Source organism: Numida meleagris, chromosome 4 (assembly GCF_002078875.1).
Source record: "Numida meleagris isolate 19003 breed g44 Domestic line chromosome 4, NumMel1.0, whole genome shotgun sequence".
In the NCBI taxonomy this organism is placed as follows: Eukaryota; Metazoa; Chordata; class Aves; order Galliformes; family Numididae; genus Numida; species Numida meleagris.
The window spans coordinates 30,905,141-30,931,978 of NC_034412.1; the positions used below are offsets into that span (position 1 = coordinate 30,905,141).

At 36.2% G+C, this 26,838-nt stretch overlaps 1 long non-coding RNA gene across 2 annotated transcripts; it reads left to right on the forward strand.

The window, feature by feature from the left end:
• LOC110398566 lies at positions 37 to 19,497 on the forward strand. Of its 2 annotated transcripts, XR_002438465.1 has the most exons (4): positions 37 to 117; positions 220 to 411; positions 881 to 947; positions 17,392 to 19,497. It is a non-coding gene; the product is annotated as an uncharacterized LOC110398566 (long non-coding RNA). The 2 variants fall into 2 exon arrangements; XR_002438464.1 differs by lacking the exon at positions 37 to 117 and having other exon boundaries at positions 124 to 411.

A 26,838-nucleotide genomic window follows, 5' to 3' on the forward strand; every position in this document is an offset into this window, starting at 1 on the left:
AACAGCAAGGAAGTTTTGAGGGCCTGACTGTCCCAATGAGCTCACTGATCAACCTCACCTGGGCCCCTTCAGGAAGCCTGGCTCAGTTCTTGCCTGAGGCAGACTGTAGCTGTGCTGGTCTGTCACTGGGAGGACCTGGGATCTATGCTGCGGGTGGCTGCCTCCAGGATGGCCCCCTTGCACGTGTGTTGTAGCTCAATTTCTGCCTCTGTCTCCTAGATGGACTTTGGACCCAGATTGTAGCTGTGCCTCCAGCCTTGTCTTTGGTTCCAGCACCTGCTGCTCCTGACAGGACTCTCTGCTTGGAGCCTGGACTTAGTTCACTTCTGAATCTGTGGCAGCTGATGGGCCCTTTTACCAGCACCCAGCTCTACTTGCCAAGTTGACATCTTGTGGGACAGCACACTGTTGGTAAGGGCACAGCAGGTTCTGGGGTTCCATTTGGCTCCCAGCTCCTTATCCCTGGGGAAGCAGCCAGCCCTCAATGTTCCTTGACATCAATGCTTTTCAACGCTGTCCTCTGTCATGAGCTCACCCTGTTGTGGACCCACCCGCTTTCCCTTTGATCTCCTCTAACTGAAGGCATCTATCAGGTTTACAAGACCGACATACACATATCAGATTCATAAGCTTGAAAGAAAGAGAAATAGCTCTCTTATGAAAGTGAGGATGAGAATTAGAACAGTGTGTCATAGTGAGCTTATTGTGGATACAATAATAGATCCCTTGCAGAATAGAGGAAAACAAAATACATGTCATTTTCTTAAGTTAATTTAATACTTTGATATGTTTCCAGTTACTGTATTACTGCAATAGTACAGTCATAAAAAGCGTGGACTTCAGTGGAGTCATGATTTCACTTCAAATTTTTACATTTCAGAGAAACCGCGCACTGCTGACTGACATCAATAAGGAGGATTCTGCATGACCTGTTTCTGTGCTCCCAGGTATGTCTTATTTCTACTGTAATATTTATTAGTTACATAAGTTACATGGAGACTTTCAAGCTAATCAAGACTATGTTACAGAGATATAGTATATTGTAGTTTCCACTCCAGTGAATTTATAAACGAAATGTTGTGACAGGGTGACTGAGTAGACAGAAGACGAGGTTATTAGTTACAATGGAGTGGTTTAGTTCTGATGTTAGCTTTATCTATGTTTCTTATCACTTGGAAAATTTTAAAGGTTGTTTACCAGACAAAGAATTTCAACTTAATTTGTAGGAGCATAGTGGTATGGTTCTGACAACTTTAATAAAGATTTCTTGAGATGGGAGGAATGGACTATGAGAAAACATATGGGTGATAATAAGATAAACCTTCCTTAGGCCAGCAAGGATTACAGTAAATGTAGAAAATTAAACAAACAAACAAACAAACAAAAAACTGCTAATTAATTTATGTGATGGTTTTACGAGCAAGGAAGAAGGTGAAGGGCATTGGATGTAACAAGACAAAGCTGGCATTGCTTTAGTGGAAGAATGAAAATCCTAAATAAAGAAATAAATAAGTAAAATTGTCTAGAAGGATTTTAAAGGATTTGGAAAGAGCCCAAAAACAGAAGTGGAGGTTGCATTTGTAGAAGGCAGAATGGTGTCTGGGAGACAATTGCACATTAACAGTACTAAGTAGAGAGAAGCACTAAGTTACTGATGGATAAGCTGTTTGGATGAAAATGGGGGCTAAATCAAAGAAGAATTTCAGACTGGCTCAGAAAGCTGGGAGTACAGACATTACAGAAGAAAGGGCTTAGGATGGGAAAATAATATTTTGGCTTTGTTGCTTTACAATTAATGTCCAAAGGAGTTATAAGAAAAACTGAGTAGTATTTGAATGGTAAGAAGAGTGTGAAGGGACAGGACAGAAAGGTCTGATTTTAGATTTGGGCCTGAGAATGAAGTTTCGATAGTGATTATGATAATTTAAAGGAATTACCTAAACTAAGTGTTTCTTCTTTGGTTAATACGAGCTCTGTGGCTGCTTGGGCATTATTTTTTTTCTGCGAGAGAAAGGCAGGTGGCATCTGATGCCTCTGCCATCTTTGTTGACCAGACCATCCTTTTTCAAAAGCAGTAGCTTACAGTCTCTTGTTAGACTTAGTTCTTCAAATCTGTGCACAATTCTTGTTATCTTAGGACTATTTATTGATATCCATTTCCTTGAACATGCTAATAATCTTTATCTGCAACTGGTGTATTTACTAATTTGTGGCTCTGTGAAGTTCAGCCATATTGGTATACAGAGTTGTATCATGCCAGCACATCAGTTTAACACATGCACACATAGAGAAAAAGAGTGTTTTATTAAAACAAAATAATAATTGCAAAACTGTAAAATTCCAGAATATACAGCTTAATTCATTGTAGTACTTTCTGGTATTTATGATGTAATTGCATAATCTTAGGTTACAAATATAAAAAACTTATGGACACTATTACAAAGTAAGCAAAGATCACTGATGTTAACTGTTGTGATTCCATTAAAACCAATGTAAATATCCTCATTAATTTATGTTAACCAAGTCATTCTGAGCAGGCTTCTCGCACTGTTATAGAGAATGAGGTAGATAGTAATTGGTAAATTCAGATCTTGATTTTGGTAAGAGTGTTCAGGCATGTATGCATGTACTTTGAATCACTTTTCACACAAGAAAATCTGTTTTACAGAACGTGCAGAGAAACATAAGATCCTAAGAGATCCAGGGTCATTGCACAGCAAAGAATGCTCAAAAGCTCTCATTTTGTACCATCTTGATATTTTCTGGTTTACTGCATTACTCTGCAGTATCAGTTATCTCAGCATGTGGGAAGGGGGTAGAAAATATACATGCTGCTCTTCAGAAATCTAATTTACTTTACAAGAATATATTAAATATAATAATTTAAATAAGATTGCTGAGTCTGCAACACCAATGTCTTGAATGACAAATCAAAAAGCAGTCCTCTTTCTTTCCAAAGAGGAGTGAAGACCTCCTACAGACAGGCAGTTGTATTGATCAGGTGTGGAGATCTTAACTGGGGATGACAGTGCTAGAGCAATCCTCACTCTGTTCTTCGTAGGGGTTGTGAGTGTCTTTCATCCCTTCTTGTTACATCCTTGCATCTTTAATATACATGGGTTGTTATACATGTGTTGGCTTCATGTTCTTTGTTCTCTTTATTACGCCCTAATAACATTTCTATCCAGGTCTCAAGACTGCATTTCCTCATTAATCCATAATTGACCATATCTCATTTACGCTTATTCCCTTAAGGCTTCTGCTGTCATCCTATACTTATGCTTCCAAGGGCCCCTACTACAAGAATGATTAATGATGATTTCCGTTAGGGGATTTACTGTCCTTTCACTAATGGTAGGATCTCAACATATTACCACAGGAAATAATACCTAATGCCTGGAAGAGTAAAAATATGAGATAAATTCTTGTGCTAGATTTTGGATACCTAGCTGTAGCCAATGGACTATTCAAATGATCTATACAGAGCTTTGAAACACATTACTACTCCTATATTATCATCTTGTAAAATAGAAACACACCCTAACGCACAGGGTCAGCTCATGCACAGTTACCTTAGATACATTTGTCTTTGAGTTTGTAGGTGTGAAAGAGCTACTGTGTTAGTTGAGCTATGCAGTAATATTGAAGTAATACCTTCAAATACTGGTTTTCTGGGAAGTCTTCTGAAGTTGTTTTTTTCTTGTTTTAAATGGACCAGATTGTTGCTATGTCAGTACCTTCTAGATAAGATGATTCCTTGTTCTGTAAGTATAGATTGGTATATTTATCTGATTTTTTTATTTTGTACTGGTTGATCAATGAAGAGGGAATGTTATTTTACGTGAATATACTCAAACCAAATGGTCAGGTTAAAATTCACAATTGACTTGAGCTGCTATGAATGATCGTTCTGCAGGTGATTTGTTGACTCTGTATGTGACCATTAATATTCATGATGCATTTTGCATTCTTGTGTACTTGTATGTTTTGACATAAGGATACAACTTAACAGCAGAAACCTTGTCAGGGTAAATTTTTCTTAGTTGAAGCACTGAAGTTTAAGAGTAATTTGTTACCAAATTGTATTCTGCTGCCTAAAAATTCCACACCTGAGAGGTCTATGTTGATAATATCTCAGATTGAGAGAGCATTCAAAATTTTAGCTGGGAGATATGTACTTTAAGGCTTAACCAATATATACCAATGAAACAAATACTGAAATCAAAATAGGACTGAAGTCTTGCTTTTGGGATACATCTTTTAAGTGTAACTAGGTTTTAAAAATTAATTTAAGGTACTTATCCGAGTATCACAGATGTATACTTTCCCTGTGTTGTTAGGAGTCAGACGAGCAAGTGCTTTTTGCTGAAGAAAAGTTTAGACAGTTCTATAAAATATTATTAAATAATTAATAATGTTTATTTACCACTATAAGAAGGTTACAAAAGGGAATAATGAATTGAAAGATGAAGCCCATAAGTATTAGTTAATTTTTAGACATATTTGATAGAAAAAGAAAAAAAACAAACACCAAGTCCAAGCAGTTCTAACACCATGACTCAATATTGCCAAAACTGTAGGAAGCATATGATATGATTACAAGGCATGTGAGAGAAAAATGCACACTGTTAAAAAGAGTGAAGATTTCAATAGACCAAAGGAAATAAATGAATCCTGAATATTTACTGTGTCTGTAGGTAGTAGCTGTGTCTGATCAGAGTATATTTCCAGACATAAATTTTGGAAGTGCCTGATTTGGGTTATGGAAAATGTGATCTTCAGTTAATCAGTTGTGTATTAAACTGTGATTCAGTCCTTTCCTAATTGCCAAGAGATAGACTTAGCCGTGTAAATAAATACTTTAATGTCATTTTTATCTGCAAGTGATTTAGTTCAGAGATCAATTATTATAGTTGTGCATGATATCTTGAGAAATGTCCTTATGCTCTGTAAGCTACAAATATAATCCTGGCAACTCTAGAATTTGTAATACTTCAAAGAGATCTCTTGGTTGACTTAGCAAGTATCAGCACAACTGTATTCTGTAATAGGTATAGTGATATAATGGGAAGGATAGGAAAGAGAAAGATATTTTTTTCTGGATTTAGAAAATTTCTGAACAGCCTAGAAGTCTTCTGTTTGTACTGTGGTAAGAAAAACCCCTTTAAGACACAGCTGTTCGTATTACTTGTTGTCCTTATATCTAAGTCACTAGAAAACTGTTAATGATAGATGACGGTATTTTACTTCTAGACATAAATCTTTAGTTGATGGCAAATGAGGATATGGTTTAAGTTTTCAGAATTGGCATGGAAATGATAAAATATGGCATTTCTAGGGAAATGGAGGTGAAATAAAACATCTATAAAAAAATAGTGATCAATGTGTAATTAAAAGACCCATTAGTTGTATATTCTTTATTCCATACATATTGGATATGACATTTTAGACCAATGAATGTTCCTTTGTTTTGTGTAGCGTATGGGCAGTACTTGACATGGTAGCATTATTGCTGAAGTACAGAGTAATTCATGAAGGAAAATGAAGGAAAAGCTAAATGATGTGTTGACTAATGTTGCAGAGACTTTTTCTACATTCAGGGCATTAATTCTAAAAGAAAAAATCTTATGCGTACCAATGTAGAGCTGAATAGTGCACAAATATAATCTATACAAAGACCATATTTATCTTGCTTACTTTGGAATCAACAAATTAGAAATGTATTTCCAGAGGTGGTGTAGAGAGAGAAAGCAGTTTCCCAGTACCATATGGGAAGTAAGCCTATGATTCACTGCCAGCTTACTGAGCTTCTAAATTTTTTAATCTATGAATAATGTTCAATATCCAATTTAATGTTAAATTTACCCCTTTTAGGAAACAACACTTTATGATGGAATGAACTTCTGTAACAGTAGTCTATGCTCTTGGTATTTTTAATTGCAAGCCCTGCCCTCATGTATAATTGAAAGGTATCTTCCTCTAGTATGTAGTTAAAATAAGAAAAAAATAAAAAAAAAATCAAAAATTACCTTAAACTTTACAATAATCTTTAAATTAAAAAAGATGAACAACCTTATTGTTCTTTCTGTACTGTTACATTCCCACCGAAATCAACATCAGTCATTGATTGTATTATATAACATGAAATCCTTTAGATTTCACATATGTTCTCTTATTTTGTTTTTAGACATACTGTGGTCTATGACAACTCCATAAACCTATGATTAATCCCCTACATATGTTTTATTCAGAGCTTTTTAGTCTCACTGAAATTGATATATATTCTACAGTATAATAAAATGATATAGAGATATATTTTAAATCGATATTGCCTTAAGCCAATTTAATTGACCCAGTAATAACATTTAAACTGACCCAGATAATCTGATCTGCATGCAATAACACTGTGCTCTTTGCAACAGAAATATCGTTACGTTTTACACAGTAGTAGCAAAGATGATGACATTAGGAAACTGGCTGTTAAATAGAGCCCATCTGCATCAGACTGGAAATAGGTTTTATTGGTCATAATAAAAATTACATGTATCATGTGTGATAGCTGCATAAGGTAAAAATGACCATTAAAATTTTCCAGTGTTGTATACTAGGCTCATCAGTATGAAGAGCTTCCTTTCATCAATGTCATGGTTATGCATTACATGGTCTATAAAATTCCGAATTTCTGGGGAGAAACTGTTCCTGTCCAACATATTCTGTGTGTGGTTCACCATGTCTCTTATCACTCAAGTAAAAAAGAATTAGCCACTGAGCTGTTTAGTTAGCAACATTTTAAAATCTAGAATCTCAGAGTCTTTAGAATCCTTTGGCTGACAGATCATAGAATCATAGAATGATTTGGGTTGGAAAGAACCTCAAAGATATCTAGTTCCAACTCCCCAGATGTCTTTTATGAGTTATAACACAAATCCTTAAGGCCTTTTAAAATTAAATAACTAAAAAATATAAGTATACAGATACACAGTATAAAATTAGTGTAAGAATTTATAGTTTTTACTTTGTATGTTTTAGTGTTCTCCATCTCTGTACGTGCTTAGAACACTCAGTTGAACATTTTCATTATTCTACTATAGCTGATGTGCATATTATACCTTACCAAATCTATTTTGCCAAGAAAGAGTAACTAATTCTTCCTTTTTATCATTTCAGTCATTTTTTTCATATGAAATCCTTCTTGAAACCTCCTCCTCCCACTAATCCAAGATAAGACAAGTGAAGACAGTGATATGTCACTTGGCTCCCTGCTGACATTCTGTACTCAAAATCTTAATTACTTTTGATTTGTATTTGTGTGGAGGGCTTTACAGCATTTCTTTGTTTAAAGGCTGTTTAAATTCCCACCAGGCCTTTTCTAGTACCTTTTGTTAATCTGTCATCAAACTCCTTGATGCTGTGAAAATGTTTACTTCAGATGCTTGTCTATGAGAAGCAACACAGAAATCGTGTTGACCATCCACTGCAACACACTGGAAAAAGCTAGGCAAAACAAGGCTTAGAAGGCTGTGTTTCTATGTGATTAGCCAGTAATTCTTTTCCATGTAGTTTTGAAGTTACAGTTGCAATGTCAGTCTGTGTCTTGTGTTTACTTGGTGCTAGAGGTGTACTGTTAATCTAGGTTTTCATGAACTGGAAATGTGAGTGCCAGTAGCCCAGAATTAAAAGTGAAACTGTGAGAGCTGCAGAGTTCCGTTAAGATGCAGTCACCCTTCAGCTGTTGTAGGGGAGGGCTACAAAGGGGTGGGAAGAATGAAAGAAGAGAATGATAAGTTCTGTAATGTGCTCTTGGGTATGTCTAATGTACCATAGAGAGTCCCTTAAATGCTGTTTTAAATGCACTTCCCATCTTGCCCAAGAAGTGGTACTAATGGTACTTTCTCCAGGCTTTGCCTCAGAATCTCCATGTGGGCAAATACCATACAGTTCTGTAGTGCCTCTTACTTAAGAATTTCTGTTCATGTTCTGTACACCATGCGATATTAAGTGGAAACTACAGTAGCCAGTGGATAAAATGGGAATTTGTGATGTATAGGCTTTAGGAAGGTTGAGAATGCCAGTGGTACATGGACACGAACAAATCTCTCTCAGTACTAGAAAGAAAATATTTTGAATCATCATTCTTCAGATGATGATTGCTACAAATAGCTTCCTTTTGATAAGGATTGCTATTCATATAAATATTGAATCTCACACTTCTAGATATCTTTAAGATCCATTTTGTTAATGTGATCAAAAATATCCATTTCCCTTTGAAGGTTTCAGTTGTGCACTGACTAATTGCTGTATCACACCAGTTCCTGTATTCTGACCCAGTGAGGTGGTTTTGCTTCATTGATTAGTAGATTTCTGGTGGGTGAGAATGAGCAAACTTTACCTTTGAAAGCAGGAGAATCCTTCTAATCCTTTCTCTGCCTATCTTACTCCATGACTTCAAGCAAGTTCTGCTACTTCTTGATGTCACAATTCCTCCATCTGTAGAATCAGATAAACTGGATAGCTGATGACCTGATAAGAGTGCTCTGAGAATTTGATGTTTTCATAGTGCTCTAAAATTGGCTCAATTCAGATTGTATTTCCAGATAAAATTCTGTAAATCTTTCCCACAACTAAGAATAAAATTGAATGGCTTGAAAAGAATTTTAATCAGCATTTTTACTTGAATACTAGGAGCCTTAAAATGCTCATGAGGTAAGACAAAATAATATCCCTTAAAAATATGCTTCAAGTTTTATGTGGACCTAATTCCACTTGATTTAGAAAAGTATATTGATTCTAAGACAGCTGACACCATACCCGGATTGCTGGAAATTCACTATGAACTTCTAATAATAAGTAAAGGTGGTAAACTTGGAGCAGAATTACAGCGAACTCAAGATTTTTTTTTTTTACTTCTCACAAGAGTTCAACCACAGAGTTAAAAAAAAAAAAAAACCCAACCTGATTTTTGATAGCAATGCTCCTTTTACCCATCTTCACTGATAAATGTACCTTTTTTTTCTTCTCCTGGGTGCCTTAATTCAACCATTCATTACTTTGTATTGTGTTGATTTTTGCATTGTAGATTTCAATCCTTCAGCTACAGGATGGTAGGTATTCCAGAGAGGTATGTTTAAATTGTGCCAAATAAAAAAGTACAAATTAGCAGATAATAACTGTACAAAAAGGCCTAATTCTTGCCTGCTTGCCTGTGACTCTATTCAAAGAGGCTTTCATTTTAAAATATCCAGAAGCCAAGTGCTGTGGATGTGAAGTATATATTCCATCTAAAATCATGGTAAGCTCTTGTTTACATTAATACTGCCAAGTTATAACAAAAATACCTCTCAGTGATGTTGAAAATGCAATAAATAAATTTTATATGTTAATTAATATGTAGCAGTATTTCCACTGATTTAAAATTGTTTTAATACAGGTCTGTGAGGAATCCCCTGAAATCAGAGGGATTACACATAGCAATACTTGCAGACAATCTTCCTACTTCTGCAAAGTTGACCTCATCTTTTTCCTCTACTATTAAAAAGAAAAATTCCAGTAGCAATATTTTGCAGTTACAAGTACTAACTTAATTAGAATTTTTCCCCTCATGTACTACAGATGAAAATAATTTGAAGAAGAACAAAAAGCCAGCAAGCAAGATTGAGTAAACAGTTTTTGACTTCAGCTGTAGACTTTATTTAAGTAAAACATGAAATGAATCAATTCTCTGTATGCACTTGTTGAGCAGAAGCTTTGAAAACATGCAGTTTTATTCATTCAGGATACTTAGTGCTTAACATCTTTCACTCACACCCTAGTTTGGTGACTATTTTATAGGGAAAATCATGACTTGTTGTATATCAGCTTGTATTTTTATGTTGTCTTGCTGTACTTGATTGTCCTTTCATCCTGACAGAAGAGGAACATCACCTTGATGCCCAACAGATCTTAACCTATGTGGGAGAGGAGTTCCTGGGGGTAATGGATATAGACTAGGATGCATCTCTGCTGCTCCTGAAGGTGGGATCTGATGACCAGAGATATTAACAGTAGCCAGAAACCAGAAATCCTGCTTCTTCTTAGAGACTGTCTTCCATGTAAGAATTGGTTCTTGGCTTTTTGTCACTTTTGCATTCAATACTCACTGGGATTCTCTGTTTCAAGGGAGGAAGATCTTCCCACTTGATGTAGATTCAGAAAATTTGAGATTTTGTTTTTGTTTTTCCTTATCATTTTTGCCTCCATACTTGAGAAACAAGTCTCAGCGGATGCTTCAGAGACTGAAGCAAGTCTATCATTTTTTCACAGGTATTTTTCATTTATGTTAGATAGAATCTCAGTTTAATTTTAATGAACTTCTCTGATAAAACCATGCATTCTTCATTAGTATTATACTATGGTAATATGTAGAAGGTTGAACTAAAGGAAAGGGAATGTATGTGGTATAATCACAGTGATTTCTACTTCAAATATTTTTGACTGTTATATTTTTACAGTCGTAATTTCAGTCAACTTTAAGAGTTTTAATTTGTAGAATACATTAGTTTTATAATTTTATCCTTCTCTCTAAATTGGAGAGGTATGCATTTGAAGGATGGACTGTTTGGTGGATTAAGAATTGGTTGGCTGGATGCAGCCAAAGTGTTATGATCAATGGTTCTATGTCAGGGTGGAGGCCGGTCATGAGTGGTGTCCCTCAGGCGTCGGTCTTGGGACTGGTGCTCTTCAGTATGTTCATCAGTGACATAGACAATGGCACCGAGTGCACCCTCAGCAAGTTTGCAGATGACACCAAGCTGAGCAGAGCTGTCGATACAGTAGGGGGAAGGGAAGCCATCCAGAGGGACCTGGACAGGCTGGAGAAGTGCGCCCATGTGAACCTAATGAGGTTCAACAAGGCCAAATGCAAGGTGCTGCACTTGGGCTGGGGCAATCCCAGGTATTTGTACAGGCTGGGGGAAGAACTCCTCGAGAGCAGCCCTGTGGAAAAAAACTTGAGGGTCCTGGTGGATGAGAACCTGGACATGAGCCAGCAGTGCGTGCTGGCAGCCTGGAAGGCCAACTGTGTTCTGGGCTGCATTAAAAGAGGAGTGGCCAGCAAGGAGAGGGAGGTGGTGGTCCCCCTCTACTTGGCTCCTGTGAGGCCCCATCTGGAGTACTGTGTCCAGGCCTGGGGCCCCCGGCACAAGAAAGATGTGGAGCTCTTGGAACAGCTCCACAGAAGGGCCACCAAGATGATCAGAGGGCTGGAGCACCTCTCCTACGAGGAAAGGTTGAGGGAACTGGGCTTGTTTAGCTTGGAGAAGACAAGGCTCTGGGGAGACCTCATTGTGGCCTTCCAATATTTGAAGGGAGCGTATAAACAGGAGGGGGTATGACTGTTTACATGGGTGGATAGTGATAGGACAAGGGAGAATGTTTTTTAACTAAGACGGGAGGTTTAGGTTAGATATTAGGAGGAAGTTTTTCACTCAGAGGGTGGTGATGCACTGCAACAGGTTGCCTAAGGAGGTTGTGGGAAATACAAGATAAACTTGTTCACTACCTGTGGGACCTTTAGATCATTTATTTAGCCAAGCCTGTCTTTAAAACCCAGATGCTGCTCTGGAGAAACCTGCCTTTCTATATTGCATCTGACAGTTTCAATAGTAGCATTGCAGCTGTGCTGGTTTAGCAGAGATAAGGTAGAACTTGTATAGAGGACTGTTTGTATTTCACTCTGCCAAGTGATACAGCTGAGTAGAAGGCAGTGCTACAGAAGTTTATAATCCCTTTCAGTTACAGAAGAGCAGAGAATCCTAAAGAAAGGCAAAAAATGCGCTGAGCTTCTCTTTTTCTGGAGGATGAAGGTGAGGGAAGTCTTACATCTCTTTTAGTCAAATGGGATTGTATGAAGGCTAAACAGCTGAAAATGTTGAATGGTCAATGGTGAGCAATTTGCCCACTGGCTTTTCCCAGAGAATTCACCTGAAAAGAATGACCTTGTAGGTACTCTGGAAAGAAGAATGTCCTCAGGTAAAAAAATCCTCAGCACAGAGGACTGTTGTGTAAAAAGTCTTAGGTCTTTTAGGAAGAGGAGAAATTTCAAGAGAAGTTGAATTCAGGATACTTGACAAATTAGATCTATCAGTCTGAGTTGTTAATAGTCTGAAATGTTTAACAGGAGATTTGCAATACTCTTACATTAGTCTCCTTCAACTAAATAAACATGTAACTGATGGCCAGCAGTTATTTTCTCTATGACGTTTGTTAAACTCCTCACCTGGGTACGTATCATTTTCTTTTCTCCAGTATGTCTTTATAGGAATTAGATTTATTTTCTTTTTCTAAAAATACAGCCAAAGAAACTTGTGAATCATCTGCTTTGATATAATGCCTGAAATATAATGTATGCCTTAGGGTTGTTTAGCTTAGAGGTTTCCAGGGACACCTTATTAAAGCCTTCCAATGTGTAAACAGCCTGCAAGGAACATGTGAAAAGACTGTTTACCGTGGTGTGTAGTGATAGCACAAGAGGTAATGTTTTTTAAACTATAGAAGGGAATATTTAGATTAGATGATAGAAGGGAATCCTTCACTCAGAGGGTGTTGAGACACTCACTCTGGTGGATGCCCGGTCCCTGGAGGTGTTCAAGATTGGATAGAGCCCTGGGCGACTAGGTGGGAGGTATCCATGCTTATGGCAGGGGGATTGGAACTAGATGACCTATAAGTTTTTTCCAACCCAAACCATTCTGTCATTCTCTGAGGAAATATATAGCGATTTTTTCCTATTTTCTCACTGACCTGAATATATTGTAAAATTGGTTAGATAATTATGAAATATGTGATTTCTCAAACATTTTCACCGCTGTATGGATTTGGAATTTTGACAGTATGCTATCAAAAATCCCTTTTGAACTGCGAAGGGTTATTTGTGAAGCCTGGATGATGAAGCAATTTATCAAAGCATGTGAAGTGACAAAACTAAGAGGACTTAAAATTTTACTTTTCCTCATAGACAGAGAGCAAACTGCCAAGAGGAATAGAAAACAAACACGACTACCTGCGGTATATTGTGTACAAGAATAATATAAAAGGTCTGATATTTTGATAGACCTTTCTTGTGATGTGTGCCTTAATCTCCAATAATAGATCAATCTACTAAAAGAAAAAGATATCCTAAATTTAAATATCTGAATATTCATGTGACATGCATTTAAGAATCATTCAGCTCCAAAGGCTCCACTATGTGTCTCTGTAAATGCTAGCTAATACTTTGCATTTCTGTGAATATGTTTCTGTGTAAAGCAGATAATGCCCTTTTCCAGCTTCCTAATTTCTTTTCATAGCAGGAGCTGTAAGAAAAGTAAACAAAAGCGTAAAGCAAAACAATACAAAAAAAACAACCAAATAAAAATCCCTGGCTACCCACAAGGCCTGAAGCTTCTATATAAAGCCTTCAACTTATATAATTTGCTAGGATTAATTCTTTAAAAGAATAAAAAAATTTTGTGGTTTTTTTTAATTGAATCTCAGCTGTTTTAGCATAAATCCATTTACCATCTTTTCCAAATTTTCTGTAAAGTTATTTCAAACAAGGTCAGTGTAGCAAAGGCAAGTTGCTATGGTTAAATCTCGATGAAGCTAATATTGCAGAGTTAAGATGAAGCTGGGGAGACATGTCTCAGAACATAGGATATAGATGCAAGCCAGTCTTAACTGGTGTTTGTAAAGCTTTCATAATTTCATTGAGTTTAAGGCTGGAAAGGAGTATTTCATCTGATCTGACCTTTTTTTTTGTATCACAGGCCATAATGGTTAACAGTATTTGAAGGCCAAAAATCCTAATTAGACTAAAACACTAATTTCTTCAGGGCACTACATGGAGACCACATCAAGACATTTATCTTGGCGGAAAGTTAGTTAGATGAGATACACTTACATGATTGCAATTTCTTTTTGTGTGGTAAGTGTAGCTGAAGAGACAGTAACCTTATGAAAAAGCTGAATTAGATGCCTTCATTAATATTTTCACAGTTGATGGAAGAATGAATGTAGAAACTGTACTCTCTAAACACAGTTGTCTTTCAAAGACTGTGTGTTATATTATTGTTTGTCTTTTTTTCTTTATACACAGAAAAAAAGGCATTTTCAATTTTTCACTTGTGCCAAATATTTATTTATGAAGAATTCTGAATAGTCTTACACAGCCTTCTGCATAATCTCTCAACTTTGAAGTATTATGTGCAATGTGTATTTTTCAGGCTTCTGTTGTATTAAAACCATTTCATTAGATGATTGATGAGAAAAGGCATAGCTAAGATCTCTCTAGTTTTATAATGTGTATCTGGGACAAAATCAAATATCTTTCTTGCCCATGGCAAGGTGTTTGTAACAAGATGATCTCTAAGGTCCCTTCCAACCCAAACCATTCTGTGATTCTATAAGAAGACAAGGAGCAATATTTTTTCTCTGTACATTTTCAGCATTTTGGAGCATAGAGAGTTAAAGATACCACTTTTGTGTTTGAGATTTTTTTTTTCTTCTCTGAATGTGCTTACTGATTTTTTTATCCTTTTTTTTTTTTTGTGAATCTCCCTCTTGCTAGTTTTATGTGATTTGTCTAGTTTTTGACTCGAAAGACATAGTCAATAGTTGATCTTACTTCACTTTCTCTTACTTTTTTTTATAGACCTTAGCTACATTCCATTCAGTCATCCGGTTAATTAACTCATATTGAATTTAGCCTCTAATATTTTATTACATACCAGATCTACTAATTTATAGTGGATGTTCATCAGAGTGATCTATTTCTCATGCTGTAGGGCGATCTCTTTCGTAAGGTGAATATATTAAGATGATGTTGACAGGATAAGGCTGTCTTCTAAATGTTTTTTAATATTCCAAGGTTTTTTAAAAGAGTCACATTAATGATTTATTAAATTACTTCATTTAAGAATCTTGGCTAAAACTTTTTCAATTCGTTTGAAGATAGTTACTTTTTGACAGCTGCTAGATTATCTTTTCCGTTTCTTCAGAATCACCGGGATGGAAATTCACTTTCTGCCATTCCTGTTGTAGAACAGAAGTATCTGTTGAACATATTCCTTCTTCAAACATTCTAGCAGCTGCATCAGTTGATCTATACAAACTTGAGAAGTTTCTTCTTTTTTGTTGCTACAGAACTGCTGTTCACTGAAAAGATTTAGAGCAGTTTCTAAAACCAGACCCTTTCAGTTAAGTTCTAATAGTCAGGCATGTGAATTCCCATCTTTCAAAATGTGGGGCAGGACGCAGACTGACTCAAATATTTTATCTCAGGTACAGGGCATGTGATTTTAATTAGTGTAGAAACAGATGCATTCCTTTATTCTCACATAACATTTGAAACTATTTTTTCTCTAATATACCACAAAACTTTTCTGTAGTGTAGGTGACTTGCTGTTTGGGACCTATTAGATGAAAACTTATTCTCAAGAACAGATTAAATTGTAGGTAAAGAGACACGGAGAAGCAACTATTTTTTCTTGTAGAAGTGCTATAGGTATGTGCTACTTCTCTTTAGTGTCCTAAAACGTACACATACACACAAGTTTTTCAACACCTGATATAATTGCACTACATTCTACTGTAAGAGAAAAGATAAACCCATCATCCACCCACAAGATTCCTTAATTGGCCTAGGAATCCTGGATGAAGTGATTGATCTTGCACAGCTGTTTGTAGCAATGCATGACAAATATATTTGCAATTGACAGAGAGAGATGACACCGTAATTGACAGCTTACTTTTCTTCTATATATTTTTTTAAGCTAGGAGATCAATTGGACATCTCCAAAGTTTGGAAAGGAAAAATAGATCTGTTTCTACTTCCAATTATTTTTATTCTTCATGGCATGCTGAAACCTGTCACAGCTAAGACCAGATTGTCCAGTTTTAATTTGGTTTGCACTCTTTCATGGAAATAACTTCTATTACACTTTGTCAAAATAAATGACACTGCTAAGGTGATTGCAGGCATGTATCTCAACTTACTGCAAGCCTGGGAATCTCAGTGTAGAGAAGTACCCAAGTGCCTATTTACCTTAAATTAATCGGACAAATGCATTATGTAAAAGAAAAGAAGCTTTTTTGGGCAAACAAATGTCTTCCTTTAATGGAAGTCTTTTTAAAAATGGTAACGGTACTGACAATTCCAGAATGAAAAGTAGCAACCACATTCAACAAAGCAATTACTGTTCTTTTTGGCAACAGCCTCAATCACTGGATGGCGGTCTGTCTATGTTGGATATGGAAGTGCTGATCTTAATTGTATGTGGGGCGTGAGTTGACAGAATACTGGAGTGCAAGCATGCGTGAACTCAGGAAGATATGAAACCTTTTCTTGAAGAAGCAACCTCTGCTGTTTCCTTCATGTTGTTCTAGTGTTCTCTAAAACATCTTCACTTTACTCTTTCGCCATGAATAGACTATTATACATAGCCTGCCAGTGTGCCTCTTTTCCTTAATTATCTAATTGTAACTGACATGTATGCCCCTGGTTCATCACCAACCAGCAAATGAAGCTGAAAAGCAGAGTGAATAATTTTGCTTCTCCAGAGAAAAAAGTAAAATTCTCTGATTTTCCTCCGCACATGCCATTTTTTTGTATTTTTGCAAAGAAAATACCCCCAGGATGGAGAATCTGTGGTGAAGCTAAGTTGTTTTGTAGATATAAATGATGACTGCGTCATTCATCTTCAAAGGAATGTTTGTGTGTGTGTGAGCCTGAGAGGTTAATGGTGGGTGGAGGATGCAAAGAGGTTGTGCGCTAGTCTACAGTGTCCTGGCAGGAATTGACAGAAGTACAGAAGAGAGATGGTGATTGATGTGAAAGGCTGAGAGGAGCAGAGAAGAAACTGAAGGAAAGCTTGCAGGAACTGGGAAGAAAAGAGACAGGTGGATAATATGGAAAGAAATGGCAAGATAAATACTGCAGAAGTGTGTAAGTTTGAAAAGAAAATGGAAAGATTTGAAGATACAGTGAAACAGAAAGTAACAATGCAAAAAAAAAAATCAAGAGAAGGGGAAACAAGTGAAAAATGCAAAGAGAAACTATGGGAGCTGAGAAAATGGCTGCTTAATGAAAGCTGGAGGCAAATGTGTTTTCTCTGTTTTAGAATGTTAATGAGGAACAGATTAGTCAAATGGAGATAAGAAGACATCTTATAGCTTGTCTGAGGCAGGAAAGAGCCCAAGGCTTAAACTGAGAAGGAGCATTATTTAGCAAAAATAGATTTTCAGTAAGGAGTAAGATATGTTTTGTATTGTGAAGAAATTCAGTAATCAGGAAAGAAAGATTTTTTTTTTTTTAATGTAGAAGATATTACAAACCAGGTAGGCATTTTCATTACTACTGCTCTTTGATTTTTTCTGCAGAGTCCTGTGTTTTTCTGGGATGTGTGGCTGGAAAGCTGAGACCACAGCACAGCTGCAGTAGTTATGAATGATGGATGAAGACTGGAATAGAAAGGAGATTTTTTCTTTAATGCTTTTAATATAATTCGTTATTCTCTAAGTCTGGCCTTGCAGCTTTCCAGGTGTATGTTATAAAGATAAGGACACACTTGCAGCCACAGGACTCGCTTAAAGGTTGTAAGGTCTGACACATCTGAACCAGTCATGGAGGCCTCCTATCCATGTGAATGTACACTTCTCCTTCCTAGATATTAATCACTGCATAAGGTGTGTAGCATAGCACTGTGGAATGCAAATTTCTTTCAAACTAAGATTTTTCTAACTGACTGGTGGAACAGTCATGAATGTTCATCTGTAAAAATGTGAAAATCTGCTGGTCTCTAAGTTATTTGGAAAGAAAATAACAGAAAAGGCTAAAGGGTGGATATAGAGTCACCTTTCCTTGATCTCTGGGGAGAGGAGGGAGGGGTACTTTATTTTGAAAAACATTCTTGCAGGCTATCAGTCTTTTGCATATTCAGTACCAGTGGAAACCAAATTCAAATCTGGTATAGTCCAAATAATTTTATTTTCAGAGTTGCTCCTTTCAACAGCTGTGTTTTTGATCCAGAAGCATAGAATGCATCAATTTAACTGAAGCAGCTACTGTCCTTTGCTTTAGCCTCACCAGATTTTTTATGCTCAGTAATTTCCTTATACATTTTAGCAAGTCAAATGTACGCTCTCTTTCTATGCCCATTCCCAATTTGTTTATTTTCAATGGAAGCAGATGCACATTAGAACCACAGTTTTGGGTAATATGCTACTATGTGCCAAATTACAGTGATATCCCCAACGCTTTGTACAACACTCCAGCAGCGCAAAAATGGTTGATTGCTACCTGTTGTCTTACCAAACACTGGAGTAATTATTACAGTGATGCATATTGCTACCTTGAAACTGTTTGGAACAGATTTTACATGTGAGTATTCTTCACCAAGTAGCACACTAAGCTAGAGAGCTGTAAACTGCAGACCTGAATCAATACCGTATCTAGCAACAAAGTACAAAACATAAATGGAAGAAAATGCATGCCATACACTGACAAATGGCAATGAATATGATGAACAAAAAGAAAAAGAATAAATTAGCACTTCTCTTTCTCTGCCTCAGTGTCCCAGAAAACTGTATATAGATGATAGCTTTACATAGTACTGAACTGTTGCAGCTGCTAATCTTTTTTTCTGTCAGAAGAGCTAGTCCCATTTTATGCTCTATTTTCACTTCTTTTTTGTAGAGTTCCAAAACCCAACATTATATTTTTTATGAACATTTCCACTGAGTGTCTACACTTCTGAAAATATTATTGTAATTCTAAATTTATAATTCATCTTTTAAAAAAGAGAAGCAGGGTTCTATGGCAATTCAAAATTGCCTTTCCTTATTAAGCTATTCTGGTGTCAGTGCAGTTCGTATCACTAGGTCTGCAGTCATCACAGATCATGGTTGATATCCAAAAGGATGTTAAAAATGTGAATACGGTCAGAGAATTTTCTTCATTTCCACAGTTAAAGCACATTAAAATACTTCTCAGTTTCAGATTACTTTCTAAAGCAATGGTCTTTTGCAGAAATTCCTTGGAGTTTCAGAGATTTTGATTTGACCGGGTCAGTGGGCACTCATAACTTTTGCGTATTCTCTGTGTTAAAAAAACAAACAAACAAACAAAAAAAACCTGTGTTGAAAACATCTTTTATTTTTGAAAAAATAAATGTAGGGGCTTTTCACCTTTTCTCCCTTAGGCCCATAAACAAAAACAAAATGAAATTTTTCCTGCAGGAAAGCTGTATTTCATATCCATTGAAGTAATGCTAAACCTCAGTTCGTTTAACAGCTTGAATTACCTTTTATTTGGTATAAGTTTGAGATTAGTTTTTGACATAATCAGATGTAAAAAATATATGCAGATGTTCAGGCAGTATTGGATCTCATGAAAAGCCCTCAAAATTAATCCATTATTTGTGTAGAGATTCTCTTTCATGAATCACAGTGTTGAGGTACTCCCTCCCATCTTCCTTGGTGCTAGCAGCCAGCTTTGCTGGGAAAGGAAAAAAAAAAAAAAAAAAAAAAAAAAAAAAAGAAAGAAAGAAACGTAGAAGACCTAGTGCCACCACTGCTGAGTTTACAATAATTCTATTGCCGTAAACATAAAGACTAGCTTTTGTGCCTCAGTAACTGCTCCAGAAGTCTGATGTGTTGGGAAAAAAAAAAAAANAAAAAAAAAAAAAAAAAAAAAAAAAAAAAAAAAACAAGGTTGGTGGAATGCACTTTTGACTTTTGCAGAGATTTCAGTGTTATCTGTTCTTCTGCAAGCCCAGGCAACTTTTGCTCTTTGTTGTGATATTGGGTATCGCTATTGTTTTTCATTACTGTATTCTAGGGACCATGACATTGGACTGCTTTGTTGCTTTCTAGCTCAATCCAAATGGTCATTAACCAAAAATGAAGGTTAAGGAAAATACATAGAAATATTTGCTTTTCACGAGGGAGAATACACAGCTCAGTTACTAAGATTTATCGAAGTTTAAATGCCAAGAGCGTGAACAGCCTCTGTTTAATCTCTATGTTTAAAACTGAAACGAGTATGACACAAACCATTCTATTTCCTACTCACAGAAAAGAACCTTAGGAATGTACTAGTTTTTGCACGGTATGATATCTTGAGGGTTGTCTTCAGGATTTCATTTGGATTTAATTTTTTTTCATTTGTTTTCCCTTTGTCCTCCCCTACTACTGGTATTTCTGAATATTGCAGCAAAGGAACTTGAAATCTACATGTAAATGAACAGGGAAGTAAAAGTCAAGATAAAGGAATGATAGAGTCTTGGCAGGGCTTGCCTTAGAAGACATATGGAAAACAGTGTGTGAAAGACTCTGAAAGACCACGGTAGATATGCTGACTTAACTTTTAGTTTCTTCAGATATAAAGAATGCACACTTGGACAGTTAGGAATAATTCCTATCTTGTGTGTTGCTGAAGCTTTAAGCAGTTATTTCTTGGTGTGAAATTTTGGCTGATATGTATTTTATTTTTTTTTCTGTTAGTATTGGTAGTTATTTTAATGTAATAAAAATATTCATCTTCTAAGATGTTAATCTTCAGTCATCTATGTATTCCTCTATAAAAGTATAATTTGAATAGTTGCCACATAGCTAAAAAGATGATCAGATGCATCCATGCTTTGTCATGTTCATGCTTCTCTCTGCCATTAAGAAAATCACATTTGTGTCTGTGTAAATCAAAATGTCAAATACCACAACATGACGGGGAAAATGACAACCATTTTTGGACGTTTTAAAGCATTGTTAATGAATTTAAATAATGGTATAGCTAGAATTGCTCTGTAGATTAAATGGGGATATAACAATTGTCTTTGTTCTTTCTTCTCAAAACTGGAAGCAGATTATTAGTTAACAGTTATGTGTTTAATCAACAAAGCAATTGTGTGTGATATCCTCATTTACTCTTCTTGGTGTTTTTTCAAGTAAAAATAATATAAACAGAAGGAAATTCAAAAGCTAGAATAAGGAGAGCATCAAGGAGGAGTGGTGCTTGTTTCTGAAAGCGTTGTTTGAAGTTAGTCCCTTTTGCTGAGAAGTGTGTAGAAATATTTTGAGTGGTTATGGAAAAATTATTTCCCATAATTCTATCTCAGAGCCCCAATGTTAGATGATTTGTTTAAATGCTGTTTACTCTATTGTGAAGCACTCATTCCCTAGCGTTTCTGGGAAAGAGAATCTGAGAGATGCCACCGGAAGCATGAGAGACTCAAACAATAGTCCTCCACTTAGTAAACAACAACAATGGAATGTTTGACTCATGTCCACCTCACAGCAGAATTTTGACAATCCTGCTTTATCTCTATTCTTGAAACACAGAGTCAGATTTTAATTGATTACTGAAATACGTGATCCTCATCAGACTGGTAACATCTATATTGGATCAGTCTTGATTAGGTGTGTCTTAATGTTGGGGCCAGGGTTGTGGGAACTTGCATGAGCAGTGTTTAGGGTAGTAATGATGAAACAGACATGGTAACTGCTGTGAAAATCTCTGCAGTATCCCAGCAAGAGACTGCGATTCTACATGGGATTGTTACCTCATGATCAGCACGCAGGGGGATCATAACAGTGATGTGAAATGGGACAGAAAGAGACTGCCAGTGAGGAAGTCCCCTTCTGCACTGAATTAGCCTGAAGTGTTATATTTTTTTTCTGTTTACAGTTGTCCCTGTAGTCTGTACTAATGACATTATCTGATGATCGCATCCCATCATGGATTGTTCTCAGAGACCTGAGAGCTGATGGAAAATATTATTTTTGTAACACCTGTTACATCCCCATCTCCTGTTGGACATTTGTTTCCCCCTTTGGCTTGATGCCATGCTACATTTTCCACAGTCCGTTCTCCTCTGTTACAAAGACAGTTTGGTTTCCTGGGTTATAGCTGCCCGGGGCTACTGCTTCTATCAATATTGTCTCATCTTTTCTGTATCAGTATTATCTGATGTGGCCTTAGATGCTGCTAGCATATAAATTACATTGTTGATTCTTGATGGTTTCTTGCACTTTGAATTGAGTTATAGCTTTTACAAATGTGATCTTGCTCTGAGAGAGAACTCTGACAACTTGTCATTCCGGGAGTCTGTGACTGTCTTGTCTTATATTAATTCATGTTATAAAGCCCACTCTTTTGGTGCTCAGTAAGAGCATAAGCTCCTGTACTAACATCCTCTACTGGCACTTCTTGGCTACATCTGTCAATATTTTGCCAAAGGGCTTTACTCTTAGGCACTTCTCCTTCCCACCTAAATTTTGTCATTTCTACTTTTTCCCTTGTGGTTTTCTGACATTTCTCTGGGAACTGCCTATTCAAATTTTACTCTGTTCTGCAAGCTGTTTTGTTTGTTTCAAAATATAGCTGAGATGAAAATTGCAGTTATTAAAAAAGAATTTAAAAATCGATGTTTGTACGTGTGCCATATATTTATAACAAAATCACAGTACTGCATTTGCATGTGGGTTATATTAAGCTTTCAATACCTCCTGGAGGCTTTCTCAGAACTTTATTAAAATCACACACATTATTTTTTCATAATTGGAAAGATACTTGGAATGTGTTAAAATATTTAAATTGTGTTAAATAAGATAGGATATGGTTTATTCTACAACCTCATTCTTGCCATTTTTCAATTTTCTTTATCCATATTCTTGAAGGATTAGTCATTCTTATCCACTAAGGTGAGTTACTTTTCTAACATTTTGTAATAAAAGTGTGGAAAATGACAGAGCTAGATGCTATTCTCTTTGTCCAAAAAGCTACATGAAGAAGGCCCTATTTTAAAAGTCTTTCAGGCTTCTGAAATGTAAGAAGAAACAGAATTTTAAAAAGAGAAAACATCTAAAGGCTAATTTTTGTCTGTCTGAATCTTAAAGCAAAAAGCAGTCTTAAGAAAGGCATCTTAGACGAACAGTTCACCTTAAATTGCAAATTGAGAACTCATGTTACAAAGCCGTTTCCTTTTCAGAACTGTATGCAGAAATTACTGTGAACCTTTACGTAGATTTCTCTTTTTCATGGCTTTTTGAAGTTCTCCTTTAACTGGCTGCTCTGCATCCTGATTGAGGATCAGCACATTTATATCCAAAGGAAATCACATCATGGCTAAAAGTAAATGACATTGCCTCAGAAGACTACTACTTCTTACAGAAATCATTTTTACAATCTCCTTTTGATCTTCAAAAAAAAAAAAAAAAAAGCCCAAAATTTTAAACCAGAAAAAAGCTTTACACTTTCAATCATTACGATAGTCTATAAAAATAGCCCTCTGTAATAACTTAATTACCTTTTCAGATCATGTATTCACTTAAAACTGCATATGTGGAATCGGATTTTTACAGTATCTTGAACAAGGATAGGTTAATTTTTGCTTCTGAACATTTTAAACAAAATTACTGTTTTTCAGTGACCCCGGAGTGGAGAGGTATGAACTACTTGACCCAGCTATTGAGAGCAGTGACATACAACTCTGTCTGAATCTGCCTGAGAAACCAGGGCTTTGGTTCTCTCAAAAATTAATTTGCTGGCAAGCTACAGTTAACAGCTGGGAAAAAGGGATTTGGTTTGGATCATTTATCTTCTTTTGTCTTTTTCTATTCTTTTTTCTCAGCAAATGGGCTGTGTTTCATGGCAAATTGAAATTCTGGCCTGCGAAGATTGGTCGGGCAATATATGCAATGAAGGTCATGTGTATCTTCTTCTAGATGATCTATCTGGCTTAATCTATAATTGATACTAATCCTCTGAAGTGTCTTGTTTTCCTGCGTAAAATTTTTACAACAGCTATTTACTGCTACAACATTGTAATTAGGATCAAGTAGCTGGAATCTTAATTGTGTCCCTAAAATTTTCACCAAGGTAAGTAAATCTGAGATGAATCCTGTGCTTCTCATTTCCAAGAAAATATAAAATCCATCCTTTATGCCACAAATGCTTTTGAACACTAATCTCACCATACTTTTAAATGAAATGGCACTATATATGAAACCTTCTCATTAGCCAGCAGTGAGAAGAGAAATACTGCTTTGAGGAGACTTTGGTGATGAGCATCCTTCAAAAAAGAAAGATAAATTGTTGGTCAGCTGAGGTTGGCAGAAGTTATTTTAAGCAGTTTTCTCATCTGAGGCTGTAGTTCAGTTGATTGGTACAATTCAGTTGAACTGGAACAAGAGGGAAAGAAAACCACAAAATGAACATTTTCTTTCAAGAAAAGAACCTTGTGTTCATCTGCTTCTGGCAGGCAGTGCCCCAGGTTGATTTGTTACCCTCAGGAGTTATCTTTGAAAACAAGTACTTATCCTGAGATCAGTGTCTCCCATTTATACTATGGGAAGCTTCAGTTTCATCAAGATCAGTTCTCCTTTGTGGGCGGAAGTCTATCTGTCCTGTCATGAATAAGAGATCTCTTTAAAATTCTTTGAGAAGCCCTTTTTTTTTTTTTCAGACACAGTTGTTTTCTGTTTCTTTCCTGTTGTGTTTTTTTTTTTCTGTTTCTTTTTCAATGCAAAAAAATTGAGGAACTGTTAATTTTCATAATGCATCAGATCTGTTTCATTCTGTGTTTCTAGAATTAATGGAATGAAAGCAGAAAAACAAAGATGTATTTTCTTATCTAAGACTTTGCTTTGAAAACCAATATTGTGTTGCTTCTGCTGGAACTCCCCAAGTTAAATTCCATCTGCGTTGGCAGAGATAGCAAAATTCCTTGACACTAAGACCCACACTATTAATCGCCTCCTCATTTAAATAGTTTCTGTGCTCCTTCTTGTTTATTCTGTAATAATTTATTCTGCTATATAGAATAAAAATATATAGCAGATACTGATACTGCATTGTTAAAAAATTAAAAATACCTTAGTATTGTTTTATACGTCCTGTAAAATTTGTGTTTGTCCACCTGTTTTAAACAAAGGCTTTTTCCTTGTCATTTTACCAGCAGCCTTCTCATTGTTGGCAGTCTTAGAATGTGCATATTAGAAGTCGTAATGACTTAAATTAGCATATTTATGAATGCCAATGTGTCTCTTCAGGATTATTGATCATTGAGAATTTCTAGATTTTTATATTATTGCACTTTTGTTGTGTTTTCTGATAACTGGTAAGTTTGGAGATATAGTGATATATTTAAAATAAAATAAAATGGTATAACAAGCCATAATTAGTGCTGTTCAAGAGAACCATACATGAGAATAAAAATAACTACTGCAAACTGGAACATCAATGATACTGCAGTATAAAAGAGAATTCCCAGTAATGCATTATGAAGTAAAGCAGATAGCTTTCCTCCATAACCTTTGCTCAGTGTTTTTAACATACAAGGAGGCTGAAAAATGTCAGCTCATTAGCTACAGCCAGATGTTTTCTGCTCCAAATCACCATTATTAAGTGATAAGTTTTGCCTGGCTCAATGTATACATATGCAGATCTGTGACCTCCAAAACATTTGGACATACAATACGATGTTCTACACAATGCTCCCCTTCTTAGTAGTATTTTTGGCTTATTCTTTTCACTGAAAAATTATGGAATATTGCTTGGGGAAGGGTGGGGTATTAATTCCCTTTTTTGACTGAAAACAATCAAATCCTTGTTAATATGAGTATGTATTATATGGTAATAAAATAGAATATCTACTAGACTAAGACAGTACTTCAGTATCAGCTTCTTTACCGCTATCAATGCTACTTTACTGGAGTTAGATATCTGAAATGTTAACATAAGTAAATTTTGAGTTAATTTAGAGCTGAAATTTGGCCTTCCTTTGCTGTGGTCTAAATCTTACTTCTCTGAGGCCAGATCTTTAGAGGAATGTGATTCCAGCATCGAGTCACTTTGATTTAATCTTAGCCATCTTTCTATGGCGCTGGGGTATTTAATTGTTGTTTCTGTGGTCTACAGAACAAATAGGACACTACTCTAAGAAATTTGCCAGAGAAGCCGTTACAGAACATTTATTAAGTACTGCAAAGAGCATAGAGAAAACTCCTTTTAAGACCCTCAAAGATATAAATAGCTTACACAACTGCATCTTTGTAGCATTCAAGAATTTTTATGCAATCCAGCCAAATGAGTTTAATGTTAAATTCACTACAGTAGGTCCACTTAAGACAATATAGCATGAGGAAGATTGAGCGTATAAACAGGAGGGGGATCGATTGTTTGTGAGGGTGGATAGCGATAGGACAAGGGGGAATGGTTTTAAGCTGAGACAGGGGAGATTTAGGTTAGATATTAGGAGGAAGTTTTTCACACAGAGGGTGGTGACGCACTGGAACAGGTTGCCCAGGGAGGTTGTGGATGCCCCGTACCTGGAGGCATTCAAGGCCAGACTGGACGTGGCTCTGGGCAGCCTGGTCTAGTGGTTGGCAACCCTGCACTTGGCAGGGGGGTTGAGACTCGATGATCTTTGAGGTCCTTTTCAACCCAAGCCATTCTAGGATTCTATGATTCTATGAAGATTGTGTCTGCAGCAGAGAAATGTAACAAACTTTTCAGATGTATAACACAATAGAAGAAAAGGTTCTGTTGCTCTTGTCAGCTGCCAGTAGTTCACCATTTGATTCATGACTGACAGAAGTTGTGTGGATTCCTCCTGGGTTAACGAATATCACCCAGTCAGATTTGCAAAGGCTGTCAAAATTTATGATGGGAGATCCTGACTTTTGGCCTGCCACAGGAGGAGTATTACGTAAGCTAATTCTGAATTCTCTTTCATATCAGTCCTGTTTTTCCAAAGATGTAGTCTGAAATTAAAGTCCCCAGGTTGTGGCCCTCCACCAGTCTGCTCCTTGATTTTCTTCATCAGCATG